The sequence below is a fragment of the Camarhynchus parvulus genome, chromosome 2 (genome assembly GCF_901933205.1).
Source record: "Camarhynchus parvulus chromosome 2, STF_HiC, whole genome shotgun sequence".
Lineage (NCBI taxonomy): Eukaryota > Metazoa > Chordata > Aves > Passeriformes > Thraupidae > Camarhynchus > Camarhynchus parvulus.
Window position 1 is genome coordinate 116,142,624 of NC_044572.1, and position 18,886 is coordinate 116,161,509.

The 18,886-nt window shown below is 37.8% G+C and overlaps 1 pseudogene; it reads left to right on the forward strand.

The window, feature by feature from the left end:
• The first annotated feature begins 4,537 nt into the window (after positions 1 to 4,537).
• On the forward strand, positions 4,538 to 15,363 carry LOC115912720 (annotated as a pseudogene).
• Positions 15,364 to 18,886: the final 3,523 nt, after the last annotated feature.

Consider the following 18,886-nt stretch of genomic DNA (forward strand, 5'->3'; position numbering starts at 1 on the left):
ATTGATCCAGGCCAAGGAGAGTAAGATAAAGGAAATCAAATTGGCACCAAATAAATTAAAGAAAGTAAACCAATTACAAGCACTATGGTAATGATGAAGCTTTTTAATTATTCATTTCTTTTCACCACATATTTTGCATCTTATGTAGATCAGGCAAAGACACTGTTGAACCTAGCATCTATCTGTAGATCTTGGCTGGTGTGCTCTGAGACCCTTTGAAAGAGAATTAAAACAGTTAAATACTTCTTTGAATCCTTGATTTGGACACGTATACTATATACTTCTATATTTAATATTTAATTCAACATACAGAACAACACAAACTGAAATATCTTCACTGTTCTTGTACCTCAGCTAAGAAGAGTCATCAACTAATGTTAAACCTTAAATGTCATCTTTGTCAACAGTGTTTCAGAGAAGGAGAAAAAAAAGAAATTTACCAATAAAATTCTTCAAAGCTACCTTTCCATATTGCTTCAGCCAAAGAACAGCTGCACAGTCCAGGAATCTGTCTGAAAACTGAAATTGTCATAAACAGAACAAAAGAGAAATTTAAATGAAAGGGGAGAGGAAGAGATTAATAAAGCCAAAGAAAAATGTTGGAATAGGCAGGAGATTATAGGGTTTTTTTAATTGTACTTTTTACCTTCTCTGCTCAACCAGATCAGACTGATAGAGAAGATTTAACCTTAGAAGTATGAAATTCAAGTATTAACTCTATTTGAAAGTTTGAAATTAATATCTTCTTGAGGTTTACATATCTCTGTTTAATAAAGAACAAAGTTTGAGCATACAATATCTGTCTGGAAAAGGAGAACCTGAATTGGCCTTTTGGGAAATGACATCATTCACTTCACTGATTGTTATGCCAATTCTGTTTCAAAGTACTAAGTCCCTGAGTACTCAGAGACCAGCATAAAACTATTAAATGGAAATAACTCTTACTTCAGAACCTTTTAAGTTCAGTGAGTTTATTCATTCTGGATTTAACATAGAGGTTTTTGCTCACACTAAGTTTATGGAAATATTGTGTTCTTGCTAAATAGAAAGCAATGATTATTAAAATTTTTATCAACCTTCTACTGTTGCACAAATAGACTTTAATAATTTAATTTCTCTTTTCTAAAGAGACAGCCTATTTTGGATGTGAGCTGGATTTCATTTTGATTATCTATTTCTACAACAATGCAAGTCCATGATCAAGCTGGAATCCTACTTGCCAACATATTTAGTTAAAATTGTTAAGTTAGTTTAAATGTGACCATTTTATGTAAACGTAATGCATGCAATTACAAAGTCAAGTTTGACTTGTAGGTTCATTTTATTCATGACTACATGAATAAAAACCAAAAAACAGAAATAAGAAACAAAAAACAACCAAAACAACACCAACAAAATGCTTTCACCTTACATATATTCTGTATAAATCAGATTTTAATACAATTTTAATTTTTAATATGTTTTTCAAGATATGCCTGCACCTTTCCTGATGAAATCAAACAAAAGAATTATTTCTTTCTTTATAGCTGAATTACTTTTATTCACTAATAAGTACACCCCTTACTAATTGAATTTTCTTGCTAAATTTGTGTTAGCATTCCAAGCTTAAGAACACTGAGGTGGCATAAGGAGAAGAGAAAGACATAAGAGTGAAAACCAAAGAGATGAAGTACCAGGAAAATAATTTGGAAACATTTGTCAGAGTAAAAGCACCTTCTTTATTGATTCCTACTGCATCCAGGGACATAGAAATGGGAAAATATTCCTTGTTGAAAAAAAGAATTATTTCAGAAAGGAAACATCTACATTCATAAAAGTATGAAAAAGTTTCTTCTTTGGCTATGAAAAAGTTATAAGTTCTTGAATGTGAGCTAACTGATTGTATCAGAAAGAATAAAACTAAGGATGAAAGCTGTGAGATCATATTTCTGGCATATAAGAATGGATGAAATAATTAGGATTCCCTTAGGAATAGAAATGGTCAGAAGAAATTAAAACAGGATCTGAAGCAGAATTCAGAGAAAAGGAAATAAATCCAGAGGTATTACAGATCCTCACTAAATTGTTTGGAGATGACCATTAAGTTTCACTGGAGATCTGTGTGAGAGAAAGATGTTATTTTTCAAACAAATTTAAGCAATTCTTAATTAGCACACTAATCACACTGCCCCCCCCAAAAAAAAACCAAAATCCAAACCCTTCCCCCAAAAAATGCAGTAAGACAGTAAGTAATGCAGAAGACAGAACCTAGAAATCTGGAGTTCTGTACAATAAATTTGTATCAAATAGTTGTACGGGTAAAGAAAAATTATGAAGGTTTGTAATAAAAAGGTTTTCATTGCTTTTGTTTTTAAATAAGGAAGGTAACATTTAAAGAAGAAAGGTGTACTCCACACAAAGTGTAGAATATTTTATATGAAATAGTAACACAGAGCAGGAGAGATGGTATGGCCTGTGAATGGTGGGATCATACATGTTGAGCAAACAGTGAGATGCATTCATTCAGGAGAGAGCTTAGAGCCAAGATCCAATTTATAAGCCCCAGCTCCAGTGGTAACACAGAGACATGGTCTTAGAAGAGTTGCATCCCAGAACTGCGAGGAACTTGAAGATAAGGGGCTGCTAAAGAGATGAAGGCTTTATCACAACAGAGGTGTAGTAGCTACGAGCAGAGTTTCAGAAACAAAGAACTTTTCTCAGAAGCACATTTGAATAAGCTTTTTCTGGATAGCTGCAACAAAACAACAAACAAACAAACAAACAAAAGGATAAGACAGAAGCCACAAAGGGCTTACACTAGGGATAAATATGATTTAATTTATTGATGGAAGATTAAGTGACAGTAAAATGTAACTATATCTCATTTGTAAGTCTTCTTTTTGTTTGCAGTGGGTCTTAGCTGGAAACAGTATTTTTATTCTTAAGATCAATTTTTTAACAAGGCTATATGAGCTTATAAATTTATCTTCACCATTGCCTGAAATTTCATCTTTAAGCTGAAGCAAGTCATACAGGTCATCAGCCTGTACCATCCAAGTCAATGCAAAAATTCCTGTGTGCTTGTGTCATAACTGACCTTGTTTTCATATGTGAGCAAATCAATACCTTTACCAAACATTACCATCATACAAAGGAGCTGCTGTATAACATGAATTATACAAAATCCAGTTATCTGTCAGGACAAAATTATACAAAACCAGTTATTTTTCAGGACATGTTTGAGTCTCCCAGTTGTGAAGTTCTGCAATTTGCTGGCTCACTTTGCACATAGCAGTTTACGCCTGCAGTTGTAAGCCCCCTGCCATGAGGCAACAGAGTTGAGCCCCATGTCTGAAAGTGTCAAGGCATCTCTCCTCCTTTTCCCTGTGAAGTTGGAGACACAGTTTACTGTGCAGTAAGTATTCCTTGCAGTATCTTTCCATATGAAAAGAACAACAGAGTCTGGCTTTGTGACTCAAGAAGAATAAAACTCCAGCTAATTCAGTAGTTCACATGCTTTATTTTGTCCTATGCTTCCAACATGTAATTAACTCAGACAAGAGAAAATTCAAACACAACAAGCCAAATCAACACAAGCTATTTACCGCAACACCACAAGGAAATTCTGCTGAAGTTGGATCCATGAACTGACATTGTTACTGACATTCCAGTAGAAGCGTCTTTCACTCATGAATTCTCTTCATAAAAAGATAAGGAGATACCAGGCAAAGGACACAATCCATTGTAGATGCTGTGTGTATCCTCTTTTCTTTTTGACCTCTTTCTTTTCAGAGAAATAGAGATCTTTTCCTAACTATATCCCCTTTTCAGAACACTATTAGAGAATTTAAAGACTGCTCTGTAAAGTGGGTTTTTTGGGGGGAAGGAAGCAGAGACATTTTGCATGCTCTGAGGACTTAAGATGAAATACTGAGTGCTTTGTCTCAGGGAAGTAAAAACTGAAATTTCTCACCAGCAAAGGCTATTTAGTAACTGATGTAAGATACACTCATACTTTCATGACACATTTTAACACAGACATTTTTACCCTTTGTAATTGACCCTAATGAGAAGACATCCCACATGTGAGAGGGCCAAGCCCGAATGTGTGCAGAAGCAGAGCTGCTCTGCTGTCTTTCCCATCTCTTAACCTCTTGTTTAGCTTAAATAGTCTCTTACTGGAACTAGGCATGTGGGGTTGCCAGTCCTGCCACTCTCTTCACCATGTGCCATTGTATGAACTACTCTAAATGTGAGTTAACCAAGAGTAGACACTGTAAAAATTTAAAGGTAAGTGAGCAGGTAGTTCTCATGTAAAGCAAATTAAGAAAACTAGTGATAAATAAAAAAAAAAAAAAACAGTGATAAATTAAGCATTTTAAGAATAACAGTTTGGAGAGGTGGGCAGAGAAGAACCTTCTGAAATTCAACAAAAGCAAGTGCAGGGTCCTGCTCCGGGGGAGCAACAACTGCATGCACCAGCACAGGCTGGAGACCGACCTGCTGGAAGCAGCTCTGCAGAGAAGGACCTGGGGGTCCTGGTGGGCAACACCTGTCCATGAGCCAGCAGTGTGTCCCTGTGGCCAAGAAAATCGATGGTATCCTGAGGTGCATTGGGAAGAGCATTGCCAGTGGGTCGATGATTATCTTGTCCCTCTCCTCAGCCCTGGTGAGGCCACATCTGTGTGCAGCTCTGGGCTCTGCAGTAGAGCTCCCCAGCAGAGACCTGGAGCTCTCCAGCAGAGACCTGGAGCTCCTGGAGCAGGTCTGGCAGAGAGCTACAAAGCTGGTCAAGGGACTGGAGCATCTCATGACAAAAGGCTGAGGGGGCTGGGCCTGTTCAGCCTCAAGAAGAGACAACTGAGAAGGAACAACTGTGAATACACATGAATGTGTATCAATATCTCAAGGGAGAGTGCCAAGAAGATGGATCCAAGCTCTCTTCAGTAGTGCCAAGCAACAGGACAAGAGGCAAGGGGCAGAAACCAATGCATGGAAAGTTCCAGCTAAACATGAGGAAGAATTTCTTTACTGTGTGGCTGACTGCACTGGAACAGATTGCCCAGAGAGGTTGTGGAGTCTCCCTCTCTACAGATATTTAAGAACCATCTGGATGCAATCCTGTGCCATGTGCTCTGGAATGACCCTGCCTGAGCAGGGATGTTGGACCAGATGACCCACTGTGGTCCCTTCCAAACTTTACCCATTCTGTGAGTCTGTAAATATAGAACAAAAATAAAATCAGAATATAATGAAAATACAGAGGAGCAATTTTTTTTTGCATCGAACAGAACATTTTTGACACCTGCCATTTTAATAGTAGCAATGAAGAGTTACAAAAAATTAAATATTTCTCAGGAACCCACTTCTAAATCAAATCTCTATACTCTGTGGAAACCAAAACACTATTATTTTTCTTTATGAAACTGAATAAACAACAAGACATGGAATCCACAGAAGAAAATCGGTAATGACTTTAATAAAACCTACCTAGTAAGTTCATTTTATCTGAATAGAAGTATTTGAATTAATGGTTTGGGATACACGCTGAAAGACAAGTCCTTGCAGGCTTGATTTTCTATGTTAAAGAAACTAAAAAACCAAAAGGTTCATGCTAACAAGATCAGTCTTATTCCAGAAGCTGTAAAATTAGTTTACGTTTCTTGTGTAGCACTTTTAAGTCTTTCAGAATTTTGATAAATAACAATTGTGCCTAAAGGAGGAAAGTCTAACAAACTGAAAAATACTTGAGTGGAGGAGGAGGCAAGTCGTAATGAGTACAGCAAATGTCAGAGTGAAAAAATAATTATCGTTACTGTAGTCCAGAGTAAGAAATTATTTACAGCATGAATTGGAAACCAGTTCTGTTATCTGACTAACATCTTGTGTGATTCCACTAAAACTGAATCCTGCTAAGAACATGAAAAAAAAAAAAGATAAAAAGATAAAAGGTGTAACCAAAAGAGGAAAAAATATTTTAAAGTATTAAGAAACTGATCCTGTGTAGTACAAATTAGTTGGCACTCTTATTAATTAATTCAGAATGTGTTGGAAAACACAGAGTTCAAAAAGAAAAAAATGGAAATATGTAAGTGATTTCAGTGCAATTGCTAATTGGCCAGAAAGGCAAAAATTGAGAAAAACTCAACTGCTGGACCCAAAGTTCAGGAGCCCTGCCTGTTTACATAGCACTTTGAAGGTCTGCTATTGTCTTTCATGATTTTGAATTAGACCTGTGTCCAGACAAGTTCTAAGCTACATTTTTTTTAATCTGGAATTGAGAATTTGAAGCATTTGGCTTCCACAATTACATCAAGTTTTGAATTGTTCTTTACTGAAAAAAAAAAAGTTAAGCAAAGATTTTCATCTGAGCTTTCCTAAGATTTAAGATCTTTCTCCTGTTGTTTGAAACTGGATTTAAACATAGTATTAATCTCTTACACTGGGTCAAATAGGATTTTTTATGGCAGTAATTTTTATTAAGTATGCATGAGGATCTCTGTGAAAAAACATTGCACTCATAAGTAAGGCCAGGAACAATAATTTTCAAAACCAGCAACCAGAACTAGAGATCCACCATAAGGCATCAGCACTGCAAATTATGTTTTCAGTAGCAGGCAGACTCCAGAAATAGCTGAGGTATTCCTAGCCAGACACTGAGAGTCGGATGCATGGACACATCTGCAGATCTGCTGTTCTGTGTAACTTTTTAATCTGACTCTCTTTGCTAAGTTATCAAAGCAGTGAGCATTCAGCAGAACCTTCTGAGCCTGATAAGAACACAATGCACTTTTGTGCATAAAGTCACTTGTTTAGAGATTTGCAGCAGGATTCAAAGTGTATGCCCTTGGCTAAAAAGTCTGTCTCTTGCTCTGCATATGCTCACTGTCTGGTTCATCTCTGCCCAGTTTCTGCTGCTGCCTTTAGGTGTTAAAATATTATAATAGTTATTTCTTGCGTTCCATCCCTTTGTTTTCTGCTTCTACCCTTTTCTCTTGCCATATAGCTCCCTATGTCTCCTTTGTTTAGAAAATCAAGTAGCCATTTAAGTTCAGGAGCGCTTCACGCTTCAGTGAATTTTTAAAAGAAAAATAATTCCTGATGGGAATTTTCTTACTAAAGCTTTTGTTTTCAACCTTCTTGGTACCTAATGGTGTGATTAAGAATTCCTAATTTTGTTCTTTCTTAGTGCAATTAGTTTATAGTCTTTTGTCTGGTAATTTTATTTTCTGTCTTGTTGCAGTCCAATTTTGCTCTACAGTATTTGTGTGTATTGTGGAATACCCAGGCTTCAGATTCATCACCCTCTTTCCTGGGAGACTGTGCCTGGTATGATGCCATAGTCTCAGCATCTGGCACTGTCTTATGGAATTGTGATTTTAGGTTTGATTTGTAACGTTTATCTGGGGATGCATCTCTACATCTTGATTGAACTCATCATTGTGCCTGAACATTGAATTCAGGGCTAAAAAAATTATTATTTTTCAGCAATTTATACGTCTCTATTGTGTCAGGATGCCTCAGTTTCTTACCGATTAGAAGAAACTCTTTCCTTTTGTTGTTTGTTAAAAACTCACAATTTTGCTCTTACCATCAACAAATTGTGTTTGCCATCTATTAGTCCTGGCACTTAAAAGTTCTCCATCTTCCTGTCCTGGACTGCAGTACTTCTCATTATTTGCTCATTTTCTCAAATCAATATAATCTTCAAATATTGAAGGGGGAAAACACGAAAGTGCTTGCTAGCTTTTGTTTGTGTTTTTAAACAGAAACAGGAAGAGTTGTCAGTATAGCTGTGCAAAGATATAATGAAAGAGCAATCAAAGTAGAGATAATGGCCTCCTTCTGGCCACATATGCACCCATGCTGCACAAAATATGTGTTTCAGGGCACAGTGGGGTGCAGTCTCAATATCTGACTCAATGCACAGGAGCAATAAGTGCATTCTACATGATTCAGAAGCATATTTTACCATCCTGTAGAGTTCCTATGATAATACAGGTCCAGATAACATCAAAGTGATTTATGGGTTTCATGTAACAAACCCATGACATTCCCGTGGGACAGTGCACACAAAGCCTGATTCTCATTTGATGCCACTCGGTAGGGCTCCCATGAAATCAAGTGTATTTTGGGGAATACAAAACACTAGCATTCTCAGCTCTGCTAACAGACCTGGCTTTCATTACCAAATATCAAATTCTGCAAGGTGTATATGATTTTTTGCAAGCCTGTATGGTTTGTCTGAATGAGAGGTGTTGCATGACCAGTAAAGCAAACTACACAATTGTGAACCTCTAAATATATAACCCTCAGTGCTGAACTCCTTCATTTCCATACAGCACTGAGATAACTATGTTAGCCTGGTGTATAATAACACCTGCAGAAAGTATGTTACAGTCAGTCAAAGCCATTTTGTGCAATATGTTCTCAATTCCGTGCAGTATTGCATAATTAAATACAAATATAATTTCCTACTCAGCAGCATATATTGTAGACTCCTTAGGCATCATTGATTCTTTAAAAATGCTCTATGAAGGTTATTTGACCCACTCAAAAGAATACAGCACATACATTATTACACAACATAATTACACTCTCAGGAATAATATCTTGGTTATATTAGAACTCCTGAAAAGCAAGATAAACCACAGAAAACTATAAAATGGTAAAAAAGACTTTGCAGACCTTCTTACCACATTCAAGTTAACATGCTTAATTAATGCTTCAAGTGGATTCTCAAGAAGAAAATGGAAATAATTTCTTTTTTTTTTTTCCTCTGTGTGTGTGAAAATAAATGAGGAGGCGTTTACTTTTATATTTCTGTAACTTACCTGTGATTTTCTGATTATGTTCCATTCTGTTTATCTGTTAGGTCATGGATAAATCATTAGAAGAGCAAAGAACTAGAATTGGTCGAGATATACAGTTACAGAGAGGTGACTACGTAATTTTATCTCATAGTCTATAAATTTAGCCTTTGTAGATCAAAACCAGTGTACACAGACTTAAACATCCTCCACTATTTTCAAAAGTCTTTGACCCCAACCTTGAATCAGACACCGCATTTGTTTTGATACAGAGTGACTCACATTTTACAGGGAATTTCAAAATTTAGCAATCTGATTTCTTTTAACTAGGATAAATACAGCAGATACCTAATTCTCTCAAAGAAAAATGAAAATAATAATGAAAATTTCAGGTTGTTTCAGAGTCTTGTATCAGCTTTTGACAATTTCCTATCATAACACATTTCATATAGTACAGAATGAGAACCTTCAAACTGCAAGTTGTTTCAAAAGGAAAACATGCATTTAGCTTAAACATAGGTTCTTTTTCTTTAGAGTTTTGCTCCCATGGTCAGTTCTGAAGAATGGTAATGATTGTTCGCAGTGCATGATTTTAGAAGAGAAGATGCTCTCATAGGACTCAAACCCTGGAATGCTGTGATTCAAGAAAGTAAATTGCATTGCTTTTTTTCCTATTGTCATCCAATTTATGTATCTTAAAGTACATTTTAAAAATATCTGTATTATTAGAAACAAGTACATTATTTTTAAATTTGAGCTTCTTCAATATTAAAAAGTAAAACTTTTTCCATTACCAGGACTAGGTGAGCTTCTGGAGCAGTGCCTAGAAGAAGCACAGCTGAGAGAAGCTTTTCCCAACCGTTTCTATCTTGCCTTAAGGTCAACAACCATCTGGTCTGACTCACACTGCTTCCCTCTCTTTCACATTTGAGGCTGAGCCATTTGGCCACTTGTGCTCCTGAATAAAACTGAGAGTTGAATTATAGAAAATTTGGGTGATATTCCTAATAACCATTTTAGTATTCAAATTACTAAACAAATATGCTCCTGCCAGCTTTAATGTCATAAAGTTACCCACAAGTTCATGAAAGTATCACGGCAAATGAGGAATTGCTTCATTTTCAGAATGAGACAGCTCTGCAAAATGCTAAGCCCAGTTTTTCAATACAAGCAACACATGTACTGTAATAAGATCTGCTGATATATGCACATTCTTGAAGCCTGTGTGTCTTCTCTTCTTGCATTGCTAGTGTATAGATGAATACATGTATATATAATATGTATTTTGACTGTTTCCTTCCATGAACATACAAAATGTGTGCTACATATTCTACGCCACATGGAGAAAACTTGTACTTATGCTAATCTTTCTACTTTTGTGGAAGAATAAGTTTCGAGATCTCTGAAGTATTCTTCTAGGAAGAAAAGACACATATCACTCACAATATCACAATGATGAAGCAAAGTATACATTGTATACCCTATGATGTGTACAAATGCATTTTTCTGAAGATGGTTTCCAATTTATGAAATGCAGCCTTGTGCAGTGATGTGCAATGGTCTCCATAGGAAAGAAATACTTGCTATGGAGAACATTGTACATCACTCTGCAGAGTTGTCTTCAAGGGCTGTGTTTTCATCTCATGTCTATTCTCTGACTTCTCTATGTGGCTTTCATCAAGGTATTTTCTCTTCCCAGAAAATTGCTACCGAGGGATGAAAGTGGAAAATGAAAATTATTCTTAGGTCTGTTGTGGCCCCATATTTGGTTTGTTGTTGGTTTTTTTGGTTTTTTTTTTTTACAAGTTTAGGTTTCTTCAGTTTCTTTATTTCCTGCTGATAATTTTAGCTGACTTTTTGCTTTGTCTTCCCCTTACCTTGCTACTTTCTCAATTATGTGAGGTTGGTGGCTAAGAAAGGAGATGGGATGCAGAATGAGAAACAACCTCAGATTTATGAAAGCAGTGCCCAGGTCCTCTGACCAACTTCTGCATGGCTTCAAACAACCAGCCCACCCTTTACTTCAAACAGGTGAAAGAATAAAATATCTTGCTGCACAACATGGGTTGAAGGAGCCAGTTGGAGTTTGTAAGCAGTGCAGAGAGAGCAGGTGATGGAACCTGATGAGTCACATGGATGTGTTGTAGGTCCAGGTGAATCCACCCAGCTGGATCAATGCACAGATGCAGCTAAACTGCTTCACATCCCCCACATAACCTGAACAGCTAAAACCACTGTCCTCTGGAGGCAGCTTGTGTCTCAGGTTAGCAAATAGATAAATCAGGTCCTTCTTCAGGTGAAGAAAATTTGTGAAACACTTAGACATTATGCTAACTGTTGTAAATACTTGAAATGCTTTTGTGAAATGTGATTAATTTCATTTTGACAGAGAGACAGAACTGAGCTAGAGACAAGCCCTGGATTTTCACACACCTCGAGGATGCTTATATGTTGCTATAGGACATGAAATAAAACAACATACACTCTGGAACCTCCAAGATAAAAAGAAGGGAAGTTTATTTTCTGACTCTAACATTTATAGACTTTCAAAAGTGACAGTGGATTGGAGGATGAAAGTGCCATTTCTCCAATGACACTGGACAAACCAACAGTCCATCAAATTTCTCCTTCTCTAGAAAAGAACGTAAAACAATAATTATTGACTTAAAAGTGCATGAGAAAGTTCATTACAAGAATGTACACATCAGAAGGCTTAGAAGAACTTAAAAGAACGGGGCGACACTTGTATGTGGAAAGACTTGTATGTTGAAAGTTGAAGTCAAGTCCACAGCTGATTTAAATTCTTTTGTTTTTGATAGTTCTTGATATCAGATTAACCACTGTTAAATGATGAGCAGAAGTGTGAGATTGGATATTAGGCTATATATATTTTTGCATGTGTAAACACACACTAAATGTATCAATTCAGACGTATGCTCTTTTGTCTTTGGTATCGCTTGAGGACATTACTCTACAGTTATGCTGTCCTAGATCAACGGAAAAAGTATGGAAAACAAACTGGTTTATTTATTTAGTGAATAGAAAATCAACCAGGATTTTTCTAATTATTGGACACCATGAAGTCAAGAGAAATCAAATTAATTGCACAAAAACTGTGTCTGTTTGTATGATTCAGCACTCAGTGGATGAAAATGTAACAGCCACTGTTGAAGGGTATGCAAATCTAGATTCTCAACTACACTTGTTAAATGAACACCTTCTTTTCTTAGGTGCTTAAAAAGTCAAACAGTTTTTTAAAAAACCTGTCAGTTGTAAATGGTAAACCCTTAAGTAAAAAAAGTTTTACTGTATCTGACAGCTTCTGAGATTTATAGGCAATAAATGAAAATCACCCCTTTTCAGGTTGATTGCTATTTTTATAGCAATTTTCATGAAGCTAGATGAAAGAAAATTGAAAATCTTCAGCATATTCTCTAGTTTTCTGAGATACCAAAAATGTTGCATTTTGTATTTTCATGACTTTTTTTCCTTTGTGTCAGTAGGGACAATTTCTCTCACATGCTTAATCTCAATCTTCTAAACAGAAGGCAGATAATTTATCTAAAAGGCTAAAAAGTCTTTGATTAATAACCATGGGAATTGCAGGTATTAAAATCACCCCCAAGTGACCCCATATTGTTCCATGAATCCATTAGAAACTTATTCTGAATTACAAAGAAAAATTAATTAAAAAGTATAAGGAATACAGAGCTCAAATAAAGTATGCTCCCCTGAGTTCACATGAAGATCTATATGCATGCAAAATGTCATAAAATCAGATTTAATTTACAGTATAATTTTATTGTTCAACAACAAGAGGAATACAAGAACAGCAATTTTTGTATTTTTTTATTACTATTGAGTTCTTCATAACAAGCCTACCCATTACAATGACTCTTGCATTAATGTCAGAGAAAGAGGGATTAGAGAGAAGAGACAAATATACTTTGGGAAGTTGGAATTGTAGCAATGGATGAATCCCATCTGGTTTTGTTGAATAGAATAATAATCTGTAATGTTCTTGTCTTGACTTCAGTGGATGAGCAAAACTTTAAATGAGTTGTAAGGATCTTTACAAATAATTTTTTGCATAAGTAAAACTTATGTATGTTTTGTCCTAATTTTACAAATATTTTTCTTATACTTGTTTTTCCCAGCCTGTTCGCTTTTCTAAGTAGGTCATGACAATTTTCAAATGTTTTTTAGATGTTTGGAAAACAAGCCAGGTGCCAAAAATGGGCTTGTGTTCCCCATCTCTCCTGTGCCTCACGCTTCAGCATTACAGAGGAGTGGTTCTCAGCCCTGTTCATTTTCAGGAGTGTGCAATCAAAATGCTTACCATGCTTCCTATGGGCCTTATAGGGTTTGCTTAGGGCCTTGCAAAAAATTGCAGGCTAAATGTGCTGTCTAATTTCTAAACATCTTTGAAAATCCTGGACAGACACCCATGAGTTAAATCACTTCATTTTGTAAGTGGCTGTGATGGTCTTACCAGTGAAGGAGCTTGTTTAAATCCACCCTGCTGGGGCATTTCTGTGTGTGAGTCTTTCAGTGCTGTCCTGCACAGAAGGTGGCATCTTGATTCTTGGTCATTAATGCCTAAATATAGTTAAAGCTACCCAAATCCTAAAGAGTACTAGTGAATAATTAGCTTGAACACTAAGAGCAAAAATGTGTCTGGTATTTGCAGACACGTCAGAAGTCCAAATACAAACCAGCTGAAAGAATACTGCTGCAATATTTCTGGTGTAGTGTGAAAAGTATTGTGCGATCACAGAAGAGTTGAGGTTGGAAAGAACCTCTGAAAATTCTTTAGTGGAACCCCTTGTCACATGCAAGGTCAGCTACAGAGAGTTGCTCAGGTCTATGTCCACTTAGGTTTTGGATATCTCCAAGTATGAAGACTCCACATCCTCTCTGGGTAATCTATGCCAGTGTTTGACTATCTCTACAGTAAAATAGTTTTTTCATCTGTTTCAGGGGGATTTCCTTCTATTTCAATTTGTGCTCATTGCCTTTTGTCTTGTCACTGAGCACTCATAAGAAGAATCTTTCTCACTCTTCATTCCCTCCCAGCAGATATTTATGTATGCTGTTAAGACTCCATGCACTGTCTCTTCTCCAGGCTGGCCAGTCACAGTTCTCTTATTCTCTCATTGTATGTAAGATGCAGCAACCCCTTAATAAGTTTTGTGCATAAGTTTTCTTCACTGGATTCTTCTCCAGTATTTCCAGTGTCACATTTGCACAGCACACAGCAGTGGCTAAAGAGGAAGAACAACATGCCTCCACCAGCTGGCATTCCTCTGCCTAATGCAGCCCAGGATAGCTCTCACCTTCATAGTGGCAAGGGCACAGTGCTGTTCCTGTCCTGCCTGGTGTCCAGCAGGAGCTGCAGGGCCTTCTCTGCCAAACTGCTTTCCAGAGGGGTGGCCCTCCAGCCTGTGCTGGTGCTGGGGTTGTTCCTCCCTATGCAGAGCTTTGCACTTCCCCTCCCTGAACAGTATGAGATTCTCATCATCTCACTTCTCCAGCTGTTGAGGTCCCTCTGGATGGCAGCATGACATCTAGGGTATCAGCCACCTCTCCTAGTTTTGTATTGTCTGAAAACTTGCTGAAGGTTACCTATATGTCAGTGACTAGGAACAACCATTACTATGTCAAGTAACCACTGAATTATGGCCTGGACCAGCCTTGAAATCAACACACTCACCATCCTCCCATTAATCTCAAAATCTCACCACCCACGATGCATTGAAGCTGCCACTAAATACTTCCTGACCCAAGCAGCTGCTTCTGCCCTTGTCTTGTTCTCCAGCATAACCAACACATGACATACTGGACAATGGGACATTACCCAACTTACCCACCCAACATCCTGCCTGATCCTCACTTCAGCAATCACAATAAAACTAGGACTAGTGCCATTCCACTTCTGATTCCCAGAAGTACTCCAAGGCTCTCCTTTCACCACCGGCCTCCTCCCATCCACTGTCATAAAACTCCCCCCAGTCACAACTACATAACCTCACCCTCACTAAACCCTACGCTCCTAACTATCCTAGCTATCCTCTCAGCAGCCCTAGGAGGATGAATGGGACACAACCAAACACAAATCTGAAAAATCCTAGCCTTTTCTTCCATCTCCCACCTAGGCTGAATAGCAATCATTATCATCTGTAGCCCTAAACTCACCCTCCGCAACTTCTACCTGTACTCTGTAATAACTGCAACCGTTTTCCTCACCCTAAAGTCACTTGTGTCAGTGACTAGGTCATTAATGAAGATCTTGCAGCACTGGGCCCATTATCCACATCTGAGTACACAACTAGTGCTGTGGATCACAGCATTTGGAGACCCAAAAAAGCAGATGTTTGTGTGCTGCACTATGGCTGAAGACCAAGCAAGTGTGCACAGGTTACTGGGCGAATTACTGGATGAATTCAGCAATTTCTTGCTTTCAAAGCTTAAAGGTTATAAACATATATATAGTAACAGCCTGTGGTTTTGGATTTTTTTTGTCAATGCTGTCATTTATGTTATGAAAAAAAGTGGTACTTTGGAAGCATGCTAATTCAGAAAACAAGCATACAAAATTTGTCAAAACAGGTGCTATTTATATAATCAAGGATTGTGAATTCATTCTCTTTTTTCTTTTTTTTACCAGACTGCTCTGAACCCAGAGCAAATTTATTTTCATTCCTTCTGGTGCATGTTATAATTCCTATCTGGATCTGTTGGAACCAAGCTCAGAGTTATATGGCATGATGCTTTCATCCTTATACTGAAAATTAATTTGAAGATGCAGCCCCACTTAAGCTAGACTAAATTGCTTGCAGGGTAAGATGTTAATCAACAGAAGCCAGAGTGCCAGAATCTGGGTCATTCTTAATAATTTAGGATTAGACTGTGCGACCCATGTGAGTCAACAGCACATTGTACCATCACAGAAAAAGGAGGTTTGTGTGCCTTAATGGACTTGCTCCTTGCTGCTGAGGTCAGCAATCCTTCTGGTCATGTTGTTCCAGACACATACTGCTGGCTGGCTCCAGCACACCAAAAACTGGAGGAAAGACTGCAAGTTTTACCCAGATCACAACCATTTCCTCTCTACTTCCTCCCATCCCTGACCTCAGAAAGAAAAGTAGTACTTTTATTTTTATTTGGAGCCACATGCTGAATGCCCCCAGGATTTGACACTCTGAGAGGTAGCAAGGCTTCCAACTCTCAGGTGTGAGAAGTATCAGAAATGTGGCATGTCCTGGAATCAACCTTAGTGCAAATAAATGGCTGAAAAATCTAGCTGTACCTCAATTGTTGAGCTGGTGACATGCTAAAATGTCAATTATCCTGAAATCCATCAGAATATACAGTCCACATTTCTGACATCCAGAAAGGCATGGGAAGTAACACTTGCATTCTGCTGGCCAGTACTTGCAGAGGTTACAAATACAAGGTTTTTGTAAGGAGTCCTCATCAGATCCAGTGAAGGAAATTCTTCCTTTAATTTCCTCAGTGTCAACCCATGGTAGTATTTGATTGTGGTAACAATCCAGACTGGACCTTGGATGACACTATTTCCCAGAATCTGGATGTGTGACACCATCCTCCACAACATCTTGTGATCTGTGCTCTACTCCAAATTGACTGACTCATTTTATATTATTTTGAATAGGCCAGTAAGGAGCAGGGAATGAATGTGAACAACATACAAATCAGCCATACTTCCTCTTTTTTCACCTTGGCATCAAGAGACAATGAAATTACTGCAACTTAATGGGTGCTGCTATTAGGACTGAGAAAATCTTTGTGGGGAGAAGGAGGTAAACAAAATTATAACTCCATGCATGATCTCCCCTATATTCTCTCTGTCTCTTTTTTTCTTTTTCTTATGTGAGAAATATTTGTCTGAAGAAAGCACATCAAACTCAGCTTTCAGACAGATAATCAGGTGCATCAGACATTTGACCATCTCAGACACCTATGAATAGGGAAATGGTTCTGGGGCAGCTCCTCCTCTTAAAAACTGCAGGCTCCAGAAAGTTGTGAAACAACATGAATGAGGACAAGGACAAGGAAAGTTAAAAGGGAAAGGGAAAGTTCCACATTCTGATGACTGAACATCAAACTGACAAAAACCAAATGTTTACTCAAGACAGAAAAGATAGCAGCTGCCTGGAGCATTTTGCTCGGGTTTTCTAAGAGCTAAAAATAATGCTGTGTGTTTTTAGCACCAAGTTAACTACAAAACAAAAAACCGTAACTGTTTCAACTGCTTTGCACATGCTCCCTCCTTACTTTCACAGGCACAGCATCCATCTTCAGAAAGCTTTTTAGCTGCTTGCAGACTTGGCTCTTGAGTAGACTCTGTTTCTTGTCCTTCTCTTAGTCATGTTTGTCAGGAAACTTTGAAGTTTTGTGTTTCTGCAGCACCACTGCCCATTACCTGGCCCCTGAACAGGCTGCAAGGACAGGCAGCATTTTGAGACATCTGGAAAAGTAAATTCCAATAGAATAAAGCCCAGGGCTTCAATGCACAGAATAGAAAGCTTTCCCTGACTCAAAATACAGGCCTAGTTTCTGTATGAAGTCCGTTTCTCTGCAGTCAATTATTATTATATAACAAACAGTCAGTTGAATGTTTCTCCTGTATATCAAACTCAGCTTTTAGAGAACCTTGTTCAGATGACTCTGAACAATAGTTATTTACTGGATGTGCCTTGGCAGCCTCCCTCTAAATCAGCAGAAAGAAACAGTTGCTCCTTTTTTCTCAGTATGGGCACCACTGTGCTTCAGTACCACATAGTCATTTTCCCTACTTATTTTATATTGCTTTTGAATGAGTCTGTGAATCCAGAACCTTCTGCCCTTATTTCTTTCTGCAGCATCAGCATTTTAATCTATTGCACTGACAGTAATGTGTTGGCTTTCATTCCAGGATCCTGATTGTGAAAACCCCAGATGTATGATGAGGGCAGTCACCTTGAGAAGAATTCCTGAAGTCTGGCAAGGACAGGCTGCACAATCTGTGCTGTACCACAGTGGCTGAAGATTTTGGCTGCCATCCTCTGCAGGGAAACGAAGGCACAGAGATGCTAAAGGACACATCCCCGTTCTATAATTCTCTACATGTTGGAAGTAGGACAGGTAAGGACTCCTTGTAAAACAGGTTCACTTTTAGCAGTGATCTGTTTGAATCCTCCATAGTTTTAAACCTCAACATCTCAAAAATCCTTTATGTAGGACCCTGCCTTAGGAAACAAAGACATTATATCTGAAAGCAACTAAATCCAGGCTGGTGGCTGGCAACCCTTTTGAAGCAGTAAAAGCTTTCAGTTCAGTATCAGCTAGAAACAACTTGCAAACTTAAACTGCAAGGTAACTGTGATATTCAGTACTCAAGTATTGACTAGGATGGATTTGTCCTACAGTGGGAGCTGCACACTTTGAAACTCTTTGTTCCTAAAAAATACTGTAGCCATGTCAAAAGCTCCAAAAGACAGGTATCATTGTGCCCAATGAAATTATTTTTTAAGATCCTTTCTGTCTACTTTGGTGTCCTCAGAGAATTGAAAGCTCTGTGTCCCACCAGGTAGCAAATTATTTGACTTTGAATGAGAGGTAGGACTTTCATAAGTACCCCTGTGTCTGCTGTTGTCTGTTCATTGATGGTAGGTGCCTGGTTAAATAGAGGGTATGACAAAGATGAAGATGTAGGTGGATGAAGGTGAGTCTGCTAAGGCAGTCCACAGGGAAACTGTCTCTCAGGTTTTGTTTTTTTATGATACCTTGTTAGGCCCACGGTGCTTCAAGTGGAAGGCATCTAAATAATCTCTCTGGATTTTCCTAAATTGTATTAAACTTAGGAAAAACAAGAAGTGCACTTATAAACAAAGCAGCTGGACAGACTCATTTCATTTTTCAAAAATAAACATACAACTGTAGCCTGATGCTGCTATGGAAATGGGAAGGACTTTTCTTTCTGATTTTGCTTTTCCTTAGGCTTCACTGATTTCAATAATACAGTGAAAAGAGAAAATTACTTTACATTTGTCTGCTATGTGGTGCTGACTGTCTGTGACTTACACAAATACAGG